Consider the following 16,550-nt stretch of genomic DNA (forward strand, 5'->3'; position numbering starts at 1 on the left):
GGTGCAAGCAATTTGCATGGAAAACTTCATTGGTTTGTACAAGCAATTTTTACACCCTCTCACTGGGTGAAATTTAGCCTAGAAACTGCCCTGTGTACAAGTACAATTTGTCACAGTCTTTCTACAGTCACCAGGTCCCAGTCATGTGCTATTACACCCAGTGGTGGGCCGAAATTTTGCATCAAATGTCGCAATTACTCATTGTAATCATAATGTGAAATTTTAGAGAAAATAATAATTTTGTATGTAATAGTAATGTTTCATAATTTTGCGTAATTTTTCACGCAATTTCGCAAAAATGTTGTGCCGACTTTAGCAGTTAGTAGCAAAGCCCCCGTACTTGCTATTGCTACTAAAATCGATACATGTGCTAAGAAGAGTATTGGGTACAAGTGAACAAAATAATTTTTCAAAAATACTTTGTAGATCTTGAGAAAATAGATTTTAAATATGCAAAGAAAAATGGGTTTTAAACGTCGTTCTTTTTAGTTTTAAAAAACATTTTTTCGTTGCATGTTTAAAATCGATTTTCTCAAAAACTACAAGGTCTTTTTGGAAAATTCTTTTTTTTTTTTACTTGTTCCCACTATTCTTCTTAACATATTTAGCAATTTTGGTGTCACTACAAATTACGAATCACTATACGAAATCAATTGGTTTTACAAACCGTAATTACATATAAGCGTAAATGCAAAAATGTATGCGAAATTTATCGTAATTAGCTGATTACGATCATCTTCGATCACACCAGGTTATTACAATCCGCAGCCACTTAGGGCTCATTTCCACTATCGCGAATTTGCATGCGTTTTTCTGTTCAAAAAAAATTCGCATGGCAGAGCCATCAGAATTCGCATACCGCATACCGCTATGTATTTAATAGGAAATTCGCATGCGGTTTGGGTATGCGAATTTGCATGCTAATTTGCATGCTAATTCGCATGAAAATTCGCATAGAAACAATGGAAAAATCACACCAGCACGGCCATGGTTAAATTCGCATACATCGTCATCCATGTGAATTCGCATGAAAATTCGCATAGACCCGCATGCAAATTTTTCCCGTGACGATTCCCACCGCACAAGTGGAAATGCAGCCTCATGGATAGTATTTGCATCCATCACTCCAGAAAGTTGTTGCCATGGCCCATGTGATTTAGGCCTCTTTTCCATGGATTGTCGACCTGTGTGTTCATCAAGCAGTTACAAGGCAGCAGTGAGCAGTTGTGAGAGTTTGAGAGGCATTGCACTGCCTATCAACAGTCCATGGAAAAGAGGCCTTAAACTTGTCAGATGAAGCTAATAAACATGTCTTCATCTTCTTCATCTGTCTCAATTTAACAACCTGTAGTGAGACTGGATCATTATAGGCTTAGCAACCTTCTGCAATAAAAACACCATAAAAAAAACTGACAGCTCACAATTCTAAAATCTAGAAGGCTTCCAGCAGGGCTTATATGGTTTTAATAGTCTAGAATCAGGGGTGTCAAGCTCAATCATGTAAGAGTCCAAAATCTAAAACCTAGTCTAATGCTGGGAATACACGTTTCGTTTTTGCCTTCGTTTTAGCCTTCGATTCGTTTGGTAAACGAATCGAGTGTTGAAAACGTATGTGAAAATAGTCATAATCTCATTATAGTTTCGATTAATAGACCCCAAAAACGAACGACTAGTGATCGAACATGTTTGATATTATCTCTCTTTATCCATCTAATAGAGCCATTGGTAGGCTTGATGGCTGTTCAGATCGATTATATATTCGTTTATGCCGTCCGTCCCTGTACTACGTTTCGTTTCTTTGCAGCCTTCGATCATTGGAAAAATGAAACCATTAGAATCGGAAAAAAAACGAAACCGTGGGTGGTGATATTAACCGTACGATCGATTATTTCGGGATCGAAAAGGACAAAAGGCACAATCGAAACGAAGGTTTAAACGAAGGCAAAAACGAAACGTGTATTCCCAGCATAAGTCTCTGGCTAAATAGTTTTACCAGCCACACAAGGGGGTTTGGGTGCCAAGAGGCGACCCCATGGTAATTTTGATGAAGGGTCCCATGGGTTGTTGCTGGACCCCACTTCAAACTGACAATGTTTAACTAGACACTATGACCAGGTGGCCAGCTGGCTAGGGTCTCCCTTTGCCTCGGTAGACTTCCGACCGCCGCACGCTCAGTCAGACGGAGTGCGCTCAGTCAGACGGAGTCTGACTGAGCGCGCGGCAGTCGGAAGTTCACCGCGGCAAAGGGAGACCCGAGCCAGCTGGCCACCTTGGCGGGGGAGAGCCCGCAGGATTAAAACTCTGTGCCGATTTAATGCATTGGAAATTGTAAGTGCAACTGTTTTTAAAAAGTTTTATTAAAGTGACAGTATTACGCTATGTGGAGCATTTTTTATTGAGGTACAATGAGGAGGAGATATAGCTATTGGACTGCGTGTTGAAGTGTGTTGGATCTTGCCTGAGGGGTGAGGGACGACCCTGTGACTGTCCCAAAGTGCCATCTGACCTACCAGCAGGTCAAAGCATCTGATGAGTGTATCTCACAGAGGTGTGGTGACGGGTTATGTGATAGAAGACACCATTCTGCCAGCAAATTAGGAAGCTTGTACTGTGATTGAACTGTAGATGACCATTGGATCTTTCTGAACATAAAGACTGTGGAGCAGGAATAGGAGCAGTTTGCATCTGTGGAGTGGTTAAAGCCTGGTTTATATTCACTTGAGTGGACATTGTGCATATGTCTTACAGGTCTCTTAAAGGGGAAAAGTTTTTTATTACGCATAGGGTGGGGGTTTGTTTGCATTGTGGGCGCCTACCTCTGGATGTGGAGTATTTATCATCAAAAACAGAGGGGCGAACCAGTGTGGGGTAATTACCATTAAACTGTTCATTTAGCGCGAAGTGTGTAATTTTTGTATTTCCTGCGTGTGCTGTAAGTTGGCGGGCATGTTGGCTGGCTGACCCCGGGTGCCGATACATGCTGTTTGCTACCAGCTCCTTGCAAGCTCTCCTTGCTTCGGACTTGTCTTCTGTTCCTCCTCTCTGTCTCCCCATCTGAACTGTAACCCTCTTCATCTCTTCTTGTGGACACCCACGTCACATCCATCAACACATCATCAGCATCAGCTGCTTCACTTGCATCTAACAACTCACAAAAGGCAGTAGCAGCAGGGACATCATTACACCTTGTGTCCATCTGTGTAATGTCGCCTGGCAGAGACATATCAGGTGTAATATCCTTATCTCCTTCATCTTCTGCCAATAATGCTTGTGCATCACTAATTTCCACAAACTGATGTGTAAATAACTCCTCTGACACATCATCAAGTGAAGCAGCTGTGGTGGGCAGGGCCAGATTTACCATAAGGCACTGTAGGCAAGTGCCTACAGGCGCCTGATGTTCGAAAGGAGGCTCACTCCCCTCCCTAGTGCCTCCCTTCTTCCTTGCCTATGCAGAGTCCCGAACAAAGTGTAAATGAGAGGTTACTCATCCAGCTCTCGATATTTCACTGAGGAGATCTCCCTTCAGTTAGGGGCGCTTCTAGCTACTTAATACTGAGAGTACCTCTGACTAGGGATGATCAATGAGATGCAAATAATTTTGATTTGGTGCAGGATTATGCAAATTTTGCATGCAAATTTATACAGCTTGACAATGAACCAATCGAATTTTACCTCAGCAGGATTTGATTAGTTCATTTTCAAGCTGCATACATCACATCCTGCTTAGGTAAAATTAAATTTGTCCATTTTCAAGCTGCATAAATTTGCATAATCCTGCATCAACTCAAAATTATTTGCATTTCATTGACGATATCTGACGACATGCAGCCAATAATACGCAGCCAGCCAGCTCAGTGTGTGAGACTGCCACGGCTGCCCGCCCACCCGACCCAACCTGTGGACAAAGAGACACAGCCAGAGAGAGACTCTTTGAGAGATCAGCAGCGCCAGTGCTGCCTTCAGCCAGCACAGTGAGTGCCCGCTCCTCCTAGTGCCCCCGGCCCACCCGCCGCCGTGGTCACACAGTCAGCCGCAGCCAGCCAGCAGAGTGTGCCGCCAGAGGAGACTGAGTACGAGACACAGACAGACAGCCACTCAGCCAGAGACAGCCAGGCTGACTGAGCCAGGCCCAGCAGTGTGTGAGTGCCGCTACCATGGCGCCACCCGACCGACATCCTCCTCCAGAGGCAGAGCCACTGCCTATATCCTCCTCCCTCCTCCACCCAGACCCAGAGACTCAGGTGAGTGAATTGCTGTGCTGCCTGCCAGCCTGCCAATAACATTGCATTTGTGGGGAAATCTGCTGCCAATTCTCATTGCATTTGCGGAGAAATCTGCTGCCAAGCCTGCCAATAAGATTGCATTTGTGGGAAAATCGACTGCTGCCAATAAGATTGCATTTGTGTGGAAATGTGTTGCCAATAACATTACATTTGTGGGTAAATCTGCTGCCAATTCTCATTGCATTTGTGAAGAAATCTGTTGCCAATAAGATTGCATTTGTGTGGAAATGTGCTGCCAATAACATTGTATTTGTGGGTAAATCTGCTGCCAATTCTCATTGCATTTGTGGAGAAATCTGCTGCCAATAAGATTGCATTTGTGGGGAAATCTGCTGCCATTAAGATTGCATTTGTGGGGAAATCTGCTGCCAATAACATTGTATTTGTGGGGAAATCTGCTGCCAATTCTCATTGCATTTGTGGGAAAATCTGCTGCCAATTCTCATTGCATTTGTGGAGAAATCTGCTGCCAAGCCTGCCAATAAGATTGCATTTGTGGGGAAATCGACTGCTGCCAATAAGATTGCATTTGTGTGGAAATTTGTTGCCAATAACATTGCATTTGTGGGGAAATCTGCTGCCAATTCTCATGGAGAAATCTGCTGCCAATAAGATTGCATTTGTGGGGAAATCTGCTGCCAATAAAATTGCATTTTGTGGTCGGCTGGCCCTCCACCATGTGGACTATTGTGTGCCACTGTCCTCGGTACAATATCCTCCTTTTCAGGGTGTGATGTCCTCCTTTTTGGGGTTCTGCAAGTGGCCACCCTAGCCAGATAGCGTTCTGCTGTGTACTAGAATCAACACGCAATATAGGAGGGCCCTGACTGCAGCTTTATACAGCCCAGAAGTGAATATTATAGGGTTCAGTACAGGAGCGCTGCTTATGGTATAAATGAGTGACCCTTCACGTCACACGATGCTGGCAGCGCTGTGTATACGCCTGTCTCTTACACCAGCTGAAGTGCTCTGCCCGGTGTGGACACACGCAGCACACCAATGTAAAAAGCAAGTATAACAATGTACCAGCCCTTATAAGGGTATTGGGTAATCCGGCTGTAGTAGCAGCAAGAAACAGCGATGGGCTTTCGAGAACTGAAGTACTTCTAATGAAGATTAATTAATGCACCAGTGCTTGCGAGATAGGGAGGGTTAACTTACCCAGAAATCCGGGGATCCTATGCGTGTCACCGCTGTAATACGCGTCCTATGGGACGCGTTTCACGGCTCACTACTGCATGTCCATGTCCTCCTTCAAAAGGAGGAAGTGCGGTAGTGAGTGGTGGAATACACCCCATTACCTCTCGTAAGCCGGTTAATTCAGTTATCACGGGGTGTGGAAGGTTTTTTGCAAATGTAATCAATTCCAGAATTTACTGTTAAACATTCTATCCCACAGTCTATCCCAAACATTTTATACTTTTTGCAGGCTGGCTTGGTAAAAGACCTTAATACAGACCTGAACTCAGAACTTCCTCTTTACTCTAAAACTTTGCTCTTACGCATCAGCATAATAACCTTTAAAGAAAAACATATCTTTGTTACAGCTGATACAAATCCTGCAATAAATCTGCAGTGTATCTACTTCCTGCTTTCATGGAGACAGACATAGGGTTAACATCCTGTGTTTACAAATTAGCTGCTCTGCTGAGGCAGTCAGCTGACAAGCTGAGGGATCAAATTACAACTTGTTCTTAGAGTGCATTTCTATATGTTTTCCTTCTGTCCTGTGCAAAAGTTTAGGTCCACTTTAAGCTTAGTTAGTACATTAAAAAGTCAACTAGCTGCACTAGGAGCATCTCTATTGCATCAGATTCTCTAAAATAAAATATTCCTGAAGACGGTCAAGCGAAAGACCGTCCTATCCAGGCTGAGATTTCCTTCCTGGGACTTGAGGACTGTTCTGAAGGCTCTAACTGGATCCCTGTTTGAGTCCTCCTCTAATTGTTGAATAAAAGATGCAACCCTTAAAAGTTTTTATTTTTAGTAGCGATTACTACGGCTTGCAGAATAGGAGAGATACAACAAACAATCAGTGTCAGATATCCCTTCATGACGATAATGTAGGATAGGATATAAGTTACCTCCCTCTTTTGTTCCAAACGTAGTATCTTCTTTTCACATGGATCCATTTACCTTTGTTTTGTTCTAATCTCTTGACTTAAAATGAGAAAAAAAATTACATTCTCGAGATGAGAGAAATGTGGTTTTGCTTTATTTAGAAAAGACAAATTACTGGAGATTGGATGAGAATCTATTTATACAATTATAGGGGGCTAGGAAAGGATACAAAACTTCTAAAAATACTCTAAGGCCCGGTTCACACTTGCGGTGGCCCTCCGGAATCGCCGTGCCGGAGCCGCACCGCTTGCAGAACGGACGGAACGGACGCACGGCACAGCAATGAAAGCCTATGCGTCCGTTCACATGCGTCCGTTCTGCCAAACCGGAGCCGGGCCAGATCCGGACTCCGGCCTTCGTTCCAACATGCGCTATTTTTTCATCCGGCTCCTCCGGCAGCCGTATCCGGGGCGGAGCCGGACTGCACCATCCGGCCAATACAAACCAATGGGAACCGGAGAGCGCACAACACACTGGCTGAGAAATCCGGATGTTCTACCCCACTTCCTATGGGGATTGTTGCAGCGATATTGGATGGGGACACATGGGCAAGCATTTTGGAGTGGAGCAGCACAGCTGGATCCGGATCCGGAGATGTTGGCAGCATGTCGGAGGTGGAGGTGAGTGCTAAACAGCAGAGGGCCTGATTCCACAGGTCCCCCTTCTGCTGACCTCCCAGACCCCAACTTTTTTTTTGTTTTTAACGAACTTTTGCCAAACGGATCCGGATCGCATCCTGATGGACACCTGATGCAACCTGACCGGATCCGGATCGGATCCGGATCAGAACCGTACGGTTCCGATCCGGATCCGGTCCGGATCCGGTCAGGTCATCCGGTCCGTTTGGCAAACAACCGCTAATGTGAACCGGGCCTAAACTAACTGCATAGCCAAAGCATATGAGCTATCGAATCTACCTGCTCTAACAGAGATTAAACTGGATCCGAGGTGAACTTTTACTCATTGCATAATTGTGTTACTTTCCTATTGTTTATAGGGCATTCCTCAAGCCAAATACTTTTTTGTTTTTGTTTTAATACTCTAATTCCCTATAAACTAAATAAACCACGCCCACAGGTTTTCAGAGAGCCTTGGCAGTAGCAAGGGCTCATGGGAGCTCAGTCTGGGCAGGGGGAGGAGGAGGTGTTACTAGCCATTGATTTCAGAGGCAGAGGGGAAGAGGGAGGAGGGGGGATTAGGTTTTTTTCACAGTCTGAGTGCTGATGGTGGAGATAAGCCTGCCTCTGTGTAATGTTTACAAACAACATGGCTGCTGTCATTGTATCACAGGAAGAAATAATCATTATCTATTAAATCTGTTTCCAGCTAGATTTGCTGTGTAAACTATCTAAACTTTAGATAAGATATATAGACAAGTTACTTGTTACAGTTCGTTTTTCATCTCGGATCCGCTTTAATGGCCCACTAGGGCAGTCTACTCCTCTTGGGTCGAGAGGGCCTCTGCATCTGTCGCTCTGTTACTCACTGTAATGCGGCCAACTATAACACATTTATTAAACATTACTGGTTGGACCTTTCTAATATTCAGAAACTGGCTTTTGGATGCAAAGTTCTCTCTGCAGTAGTCGCGTCCTGAGAGGGGATGATATATTGGAAATCTCATGGTCTACGAAGTCCTCCAGGATAGGCCTAGAACCCGCTGTGGTATGGTAAGTCCACTTCTATTCTCCAAGTAATATGTAAGAGCTGAAGGGTGGAAGTGGGTGTATTCTTTTTAATCAGTTATGCGCTTCCTGACCCTTTGGTAGGAGTAGCAGTCTCATGGTCGCTGTCGTGGAGGATTTGTGGAACTCGTATTACCGTTAAAGGGGAACTGAAGAGAGAGGTATATGGAGGCTGTCATGTTTATTTCCTTTTAATCAATACCAGTTGCCTGGCAGCCCTGCTGGTCCATTTCTCTGCAGTAGTATCTGATTAAAACTAGAAACAAGCATGCAGCTAGTCTTGTCAGATCAGACTTATAAGTCTGAACCACTGAAACACCTGATCTGCTGCATGCTTGTTCAGGGGCTATGGCTAATAGTATTAGAGGCAGAGGATCAGCAGGGCTGCCAGGCAACTGGTATTGTCTAAAAGGAAATAAACATGACAGCCTCCATATACCTCTCTCTTCAGTTCCCCTTTAAGGGTAAGCTTATATTTTAATGAGCTAATTCTCTTGTATAAGTATAACCATGTGTTTTTAAAAATGTTATTTAGTTTTTTGCTTAGATGAATATGCCACAGGAAAAAATGATGTATGTAATGAAATAAAAAAACAAAAATGAATGCTGGGTCCTCTGCTCTAGTCTGTACATGTATGCAGAGCAGCGTCAGCAAAGCACACATACAAACTCCAACTTTTTTTGATTATTCAATCATGTTTCCAGGATTTGGGGAATAACTGATCATTCGCAGGGACGGATTTGGACATTTTACTGCCCAAGGCCCACTGCCACCAACCGCGCCCCTGGAGGGAGCACAAGACCAGTGCTCTATTGATCGCCCTGTGGAAGCTTGGCAGCCACGGACTGGGTTTGTGACTGCTGCAGTTTACATGTTTGGCATATTAACTGCCTTAGTACACCAGCCTGCTGCCTGCCCCTTGCTGGTGCCCTAGGCCATGGCCTTTGTGGCCTTGCCTCAAATCTGGCTATGATCATTCGTGTATGGTAACTAAGCCCGATTTTTAAGATTTATTTGATCAAGCGGAATATTTGAAAAAAGTACAACACTAAATCATGTATGGCTACCTTCAGGGCTAGTTCACAGTGCATCAGTTGGGTTGCAGAATAATTCTGCACGTCAATATACAATTCTATGGGCCAGTTCAAAGTACTGTGTAAATGATCATGTTGCAACTGTATGCAGGCTTTGTATTAAAGTCCAATCTTCATTTCAGTTCACACGTGTCTTAAGCCTGGTACACTCTTTCAATTATGATTGGCCAATCACTGACCAATTTAACCACCTCCATGTAGTTTGAGGGTCAACAGATCTTGAAATCTATGAGCAGATTGTGTAGAATGAGAGAAACACTCATACCACATGGAGGTGTTAAAATTTGTCAGTGATTGGCCATTCATAAATCATAATTAGGTGGTTGCTAAGCAGCAGTGCAGCACCTGTAAAATTCCTGCTGAGCCGCTATAGGCATAGTATCATTATGTCTATGGCCGTGCTCAAAGCAGGCACTTTTTTGCAAATGATTATAATCGGACTCAAGGCTTTTGGTAGAAGATAAGGGGTGCGTACTCCAGGTGTAAGGAGCAGTAGATAGGAGGCGCCAAGCTACGGTAGATAGACTCCTGGAATCAAACTACTATTGACCTGAGGAAGCTGCTTATAGCAGCGAAATGCATTGTCTAGTGCAGTGATTTGCAAACTTGGCTCTCCAACTGTTAAGGAACTACAAGTCCCACAATGCATTGCGGGATTCTGACAGCCACAGTCATGATTCATAAAGACAAATGCATTGTGGGACTTGTAGTTCCTTAACAGCTGGAGAGCCAAGTTTTCAGATCACTGCACTAGAGGTCCCCATCATAGTTTCACTGGGGTGGGGCATAATTTTTAGTTCTGCCTCTGCCCAAGCAAATACAATGGCAACATGCAGTATATACACAATGCACATAGCTTCCCAGCTGGGTTTTGAGCCTCACCTTCAAGTAATAACAAGTGCAGTTTGCAGATCACTTGCATTAATAAACTTCTCTATTTGAAACTGGAAGTGGGTCCTTCTTAAAGGTAGGGCCCTATTATTAGTACTTTTATACTTGTTCTGATATATTCTACACTGGACGCCTCCTATCCACCATTCCCTGCGATTTTATTCTTTATCCAAGGGATACCCGCCATCGGATTGACTCTCCTGGCTGTTCTTTTTGGAGCAGTGACCGTGAAAGGCCAAGAGGGGACAGTACTTCCCCTCATGCGTATTGAGTGGTTGCTTTTATAGCAACCCCGCCTTGTGAGTACCCATTATTCCCTATTATTTGCCATGTATCTATACCATACTTCCCAACTTTTTTAAGATGAGAAAGATGGACACTTAAAGGAATACTGTAGGGGTGGTCGGGGGAAAATAAGGTAATTTAACGGGGCTTCTAATGGTCCCCCGCAGACATCCTGTGCCCGCGCAGCCACTCACCGATGCTCCAGCCCCGCCTCTGGTTCACTTCTGGAATTTCAGACTTTAAAGTCTGTAAACCACTGCGCCTGCGTTGCCGTGTCCTCACTCCCGCTGATGGCACCAGGAGCGTACTGCGCAGGCCCAGTATGGTCTGAGCTTGTGCCGTGCGTTCCTGGTGACATCAGGGAAGCGAGGACACGGCAACCCAGGCGCAGTGGTTTACAGACTTTAAAGTCTGAAATTCCAGAGGTGAACCGGAGCCAGAGCATCGGTGAGTGGCTGCACGGGCACAGGATGTCTGCAGGGGACCATTAGAAGCCCCGAGTAAGTTCAACTCATTTTTTCCCCGACCCCCCCCCTACAGTATTCCTTTAAGCCATGCCCCTGACGCACCTTTAATCACGCCTCCGGCACACCCCTAGTCACGCATATCATAAAGATTTCAAAAGAAAAAAATGTTTTATAATTCAAACCACACTGGTCCTTTCTATCCTGGATCATTTTCCTTCATATTAACATGTGAAAATAAGAAATACTTCAATTCAAAACCTGGGAATAAAGTTTAGAGTAAATAAAACACATTGTTTCAGTAGAATGTCATATATTGACACAGGTCTGTAGTACATCAGTCCTGAAAGAGGGACAAATGAGTAAGAAAGAGGGACAGGGGTCCTAGAGATGGACTGTCCCTCCATAAGAGGGACAGTTGTGAGCTATGAGAATCTATACTGACATACTACACCATATTGGGCTCCCGGGTGTCTTTGTGTTTTTGTCTCCCTTTCTGAAGTACTCCAGGTGTGTCTGTATGTGTGATGCATCTTTCTTATATCCATTTGCCTATCCTCAGCACTCGGGTAATTAGAGCCGTCAATGCCGTCAGTGCAATCTCAGAAATAACAATGTCTTGCTTCCGCAGTAAACTAAGGAAATGCTGATATCCTCCCACCTCGCCTAGCTTTCTGTGTTTGTCCTTCTTGTCCCACCCTTTCTTATTTTAACAAGCGGTGAAAATGTATGTGAGTCAGTCCGCAAATGAACACCCTCCTAAGACGGCCCAAAAGTGGATAAAAAAGCAAAAAGCACAGACACGCAAGAAGACTTACTCACCTCACATAGAACAGCAGGAGGTAGGTTGCATGTTATTCTATTCATCTAGTTTGCTTCTAATATACTTTGTATTAAAGGGAACACGAGGTGAGAGAGGCATTTGGAGGATGACATATTTATTTACTTTTAAAAAATGCACATTGCCTGGCTGTCCTGCCGATCCTCTGCCTCAAAGGCCCTGTTCATAGTGATCAGAAGAATTCTGCATGTCAACTCACAGCCCATACAAGTTTATGGGCCTGTTCAGAGTCCTGCGTTGTAACTGATTGCGTTATTCTAACTCGCTGCATGCAGGCTGTGAATTTAAGCGGACCTGAACTCAGAGGCTGTGTTCACATATGACATAGCGTGAAAGGTAGCGTTTTATTGACATTTGCGTTGCGTTTTTTTGTGCATTTTTGTTACATTCTTTTGTGCTTTTGATGCATTTTGCATGCCTTTTTACGCGTTTGCAGTTTGCTAATACAAAACGCATAGTTTTTCCATTGCGTTTTATGCAAATCAACAGGAAGAGAAAATGCATCACTAAACAATTTTTTTTAAAGCAAAAACACATAAAAAAAGCGCATGAAAAACGCATAACATTGCATTCCCATTGACTTTCATTAAGTGCGTTTTGGCAGCCATCCTGCATATTATGCAATACTGCCAGTGTTTGTGGAAGGCTTACTGTAAAAACAAATATAAAACGCATATGCGTTTTTTGCGTGCGTTTTCTCCTGCGGCCCATAGAATTCCATTAGCGGCAAAAACTCTGCGTTTCCCGCAACGCTAGCATCTCTGCCATGTGTGCACCCAGCCTCAACGTTCTCTCTGCTCTAAACCATACACAACAGCATAATAACCTTTAAACAAAAAACATTTCTTTGTTACAGCTGATCCTAAAATAAATATGCGCTGTTTCTACTTCCTGATTTACGGAAGCAGACATCTTGTTAACATCCTGTGCATTCAAATGGGCTTATCTGCCGTCATGTGACACGGGAGAGATCAGATTACAAGTTGGGATTAGACACAAATGAGGGGGAATTAAGTCGGCTAAACTCTCTAAATACATACAGGGTGCATTGCTCTGTGCAAGAGTTCAGGTCCACTTTAGGCCCGGTTCACATTAGCGTTCGCTATCCGGATTTTCCGGATCGGATCCGGACCGCATACTGTACAAACGGAACGTACGTTCCGCATAGCAATGCAAAGGCTATGCGGACGTTCACATACGTACGTTCCGTACAGTACGGAGCCGGACCGGATCCGGACTCCGAGCTCTTTTCCAACATGCGCTATTTTTTGTGTCCGGATCTCCGGCCCACGCATCCTGACCGGAGCCTGACCTGAGCCTGACAGCACCATCAGGAACACAGAAACCAATGGGAAACGGAAGGCACAGAACACACTGCCTACAAAAACCTGACGTTCTACCCCACTTCCTATGCGTATCCAAGCGGCCATTTCGGATGGGGACACATGGGCCAAGCATGTCTGGAGTTGAGCAGCAGTGACAGACGTGCTGGAGCTGTTTGGAAGAATATCGGAGGTGGAGGTGAGGCCTACAGCGGAGGAACCTGATTGTACATGTGCACCAGGTGCACCTTCTGCTGACCCCAACATTTTTTTATTTATATTTAACCATTTTTTGCCCACGGATCCGGATGGCAGCCTGATGCATGCCTGATACAAACGGACCGGATCCTGATCGGAACCATACAGTTCTGATCAGGATCAGGTCGGGATCCGATCAGGATCCGATCAGGATCCGGTCCGTTTACTTGCCAAAACGCAAGTGTGAACGGGGCCTTAACATCTATGTCCAGTCTCCCTTGCAGTTCACAAGTCATTATAACGTGCGTTATGCAACTGACCACTGTGAACCTAGCCTAGACTGGCCCATCACTGACCAATTTTACCACCTCTATGTAGTATGAGGGCCCTTTCACACTGGAGAGGGGAGGGGGTGCAGTAAACCTACCACACCTCACCATGGCCTAATGTAAGTCTTTGGGGTAGTTCATACTGCCTACATTGCAGTACACTGCGCTGGAAGAGCCCTAACGTATGCCCATATGTACGTTGCCATGCCTCATGCGGCGGCCTTCAGCGATCTGCGCCGGACCGGAAGTCATATAAGTCTATGGCAATGCGTGTGTATTTCAAAAACCCGCCACAGTTTTTCATGTCACACATGCGTGGAAGTGTATTTTAGCAATACACTTCCGCGCACGTCATCGATTGGCCAATGGGAAGTGAGCGTCACTTCCTGCTTGGCCAGAAGCCAGACATCGCCAAGCCAGAAGCCGGCATACTCGCCCCCGGGCCACACCGCTGCCGCCAATACACAGTCTGAAACCGCCCACAGGATTTATCAACACAATCTGCTCATAGTATTCAATATCTGTTGACCATCATACTACATGGAGGTGGTAAAATTGGTCAGTGATTGGCCAATCATAATTGAAAGTGTGTACCAGGCTTCATACTTTTAGCCATATAGTCAAATATTTTGATATAAAATCAGTTTAGCAATTGTTCTGCTACAAGTGTTGACATATTGTCCAGACTCCAGAGTAAAGCCCTACTAAATAATAATGAAAATAAAAACCCACTGGAATAATGTTGACCACTAGTGTTGACCACAGCACGAGCCCTTAGTTGTTAATCCTGGTACACACATCCAATTTTGATTTGATTGGTCAACGATTGGTCAATATTCCCACCTCCGTGTAATATGAGGGCTAACACATTTTAAATACTATTAACAGATCCTGTAGGTAAGCTAGCAAATTAAACAGAGTGGCAGCGCACACACAAAAGTCCAACTTTCATTCAAACATCTTTGAAAAAGACATCCGTCAAATCACAGCATCAGCTCAGAGTGGAAAGATCCTGTAGGTAAGCTCTCATAATAGATGGATGGAAGTGGTAAGATTGGCCAGTCATTGACCAATCACAATTCATTGTGTGTACGCTACTTTCTTGCTGACTGTGATATTTTGTGGTGGGCTGAGGCCTTATATTCATGGCTCCACCAATACACACAGGCAAAGCTAGGATCGTGGCATGTCTTCTGCATTCAGAGGTCTTGTATCTCTCTATAGTTTAATTTGATGCAATGTCCAAAATGATGGTTCAAAGACCACTGGGGTCACCACAGGGCTAAGGGGAAATCTGTACATATACACTAGAGCAGTGATCTGCAAACTTGGCTCTGGAGCTGTTAAGGAACTACAAGTCCCACAACGCATTGCAGGAGTCTGACAGACACAGTCATGGTTCATAAAGGCAAATGCATTGTGGGACTTGTAGTTCCTTAACAGCTGGAGAGCCAAGTTTTCAGATCACTGCACTACAGGTCCCCATCATAGTTTCACTGGGGTGGGGCATTATTTTTAGTTATGCCTCTGCCCAAGCAAATACAATGGGAACATGCAGTATATACATAATGCACATAGCTTCCCAGCTGGGTTTTGAGCCTCACCTTCAAGTAATAACAAGTGCAATTTGATCTCTCAGCTGTGTCAGCATTTGGCAGTCCTCGGCAGACACAGCTAATATGTAACACAGGATGTTAACACTTTTTCTGCTTCCATGTACGCAGGAAGTAGACACACTGCAGTTTTATTGCAGGAGTTCTGTAAGCTGTAACAAAGAAATGTTTTTTCTTTAAAGGTCATTATGCTATTGCTTATCTTTTAGGCCTCATTCACACTAGCGTGCCTCTCCACTTTTCAGCAATGCATATCAATCTGTAACATTGATGTGCTGATAATAGCGGACAGAAGTGCACTAAGTGTGAATGAGGCCTTAGAGCAGAGAGGAAGTTCTGAGTTCAGGTCTGCTTTAACTACCATGGAAAAGCACTAGTACAGTCAGGCCCGGATTTAGCTCACAGGAGCCTATAGGCACAGATGTCCTGCCACCTTAGACTCCGCCCTCCATGATCCTACAAACCCCCACCACAAGTGCGCTGGCTGGCCACACTGTCACTTCTCCCTTACATCCCCTGCCCGGGATAGGTAGCTACAGATGTCCCTTAGTAAATGAGTTCAACTTACCTGGGACTTCTACCGGCCCCTCACGACGTCCTGTGCCCGTGCAGGGACAAAACGATCCTCCGGTCCCCGCCGGGCCTGGCTTTCGGGATTTGCGACTTTAGTGTTGCACACAACTGCGCCTGCGCGGCCCTGGCCACATGCATCTTCGCTCCCGTTGACATCGCCGGGTGCTCCCTGTGCAAGGAGCTCCTGGCAACGTCAGTGGGAGCGAGGATGCGCAGTTGTTTGCAATGTCAAAGTCGCAAAAACTGGAAGCAAACCCAGCGGGGACCGGAGGATTGTTTTGTCCTGGCGTCTGTGGGGGGGCCAGTAGAAGCCCCAGGTAAGTTGAACTCATTTTTTTAGAGGTTACAGTACTCCTTTAAGTAGCTAGAAGTTCCCTCAAGTATTAGGTAGCTAAAGGAACCTAATATTAAGTAGCTAGAGGTGCCCCCGACTGAAGGGAGATCTCATCACTGGAATGCCGAGAGCTAGGTGAGTAACCTCTCATTTACACTCTCATCAGGTTTCTGCATATGGAAGAAGGGAGGGAAGCACTTGGGGAGGGGATTGAGCCGCCTTTCCATCAACAGGCGCCTGTAGGCATGAGCCTACAGAGCCTTATGGTAAATCTAGCCCTGAGTGTAGTATATCACAGAGTGCTCTTATTGCACTGAGGACTGGCTGCAGAAAGGAGATTGTTACCAGAGAGAGGAGTGAACACTGCTTCATAAAAGGGACCTTTCTTTCCGACTGGAGTTTATCTTCCCTTAGTTCACAAATCATTGTTCATTCATTTATTTCTTTACTTCGGAATCAGATACGTTTGTCAGGAGCACATTCATGCGATATGGAAAAGCACACATTTTCAGA

At 44.9% G+C, this 16,550-nt stretch overlaps 1 protein-coding gene across 1 annotated transcript in view; it reads left to right on the forward strand.

The window, feature by feature from the left end:
• Positions 1-11,593: 11,593 nt before the first annotated feature.
• The window catches only part of LOC137522864 (galactoside alpha-(1,2)-fucosyltransferase 2-like), a 31,963-nt gene continuing 27,006 nt past the window's right edge, over positions 11,594-16,550 (forward strand). Inside the window, exon 1 of the mRNA XM_068243004.1 lies at positions 11,594-11,669. The gene's annotated coding sequence lies outside the window, so the exon portion shown is untranslated. The remainder of the gene's footprint in view (positions 11,670-16,550) is intronic.

Source organism: Hyperolius riggenbachi, chromosome 6 (assembly GCF_040937935.1).
Source record: "Hyperolius riggenbachi isolate aHypRig1 chromosome 6, aHypRig1.pri, whole genome shotgun sequence".
Classification (NCBI taxonomy): Eukaryota; Metazoa; Chordata; class Amphibia; order Anura; family Hyperoliidae; genus Hyperolius; species Hyperolius riggenbachi.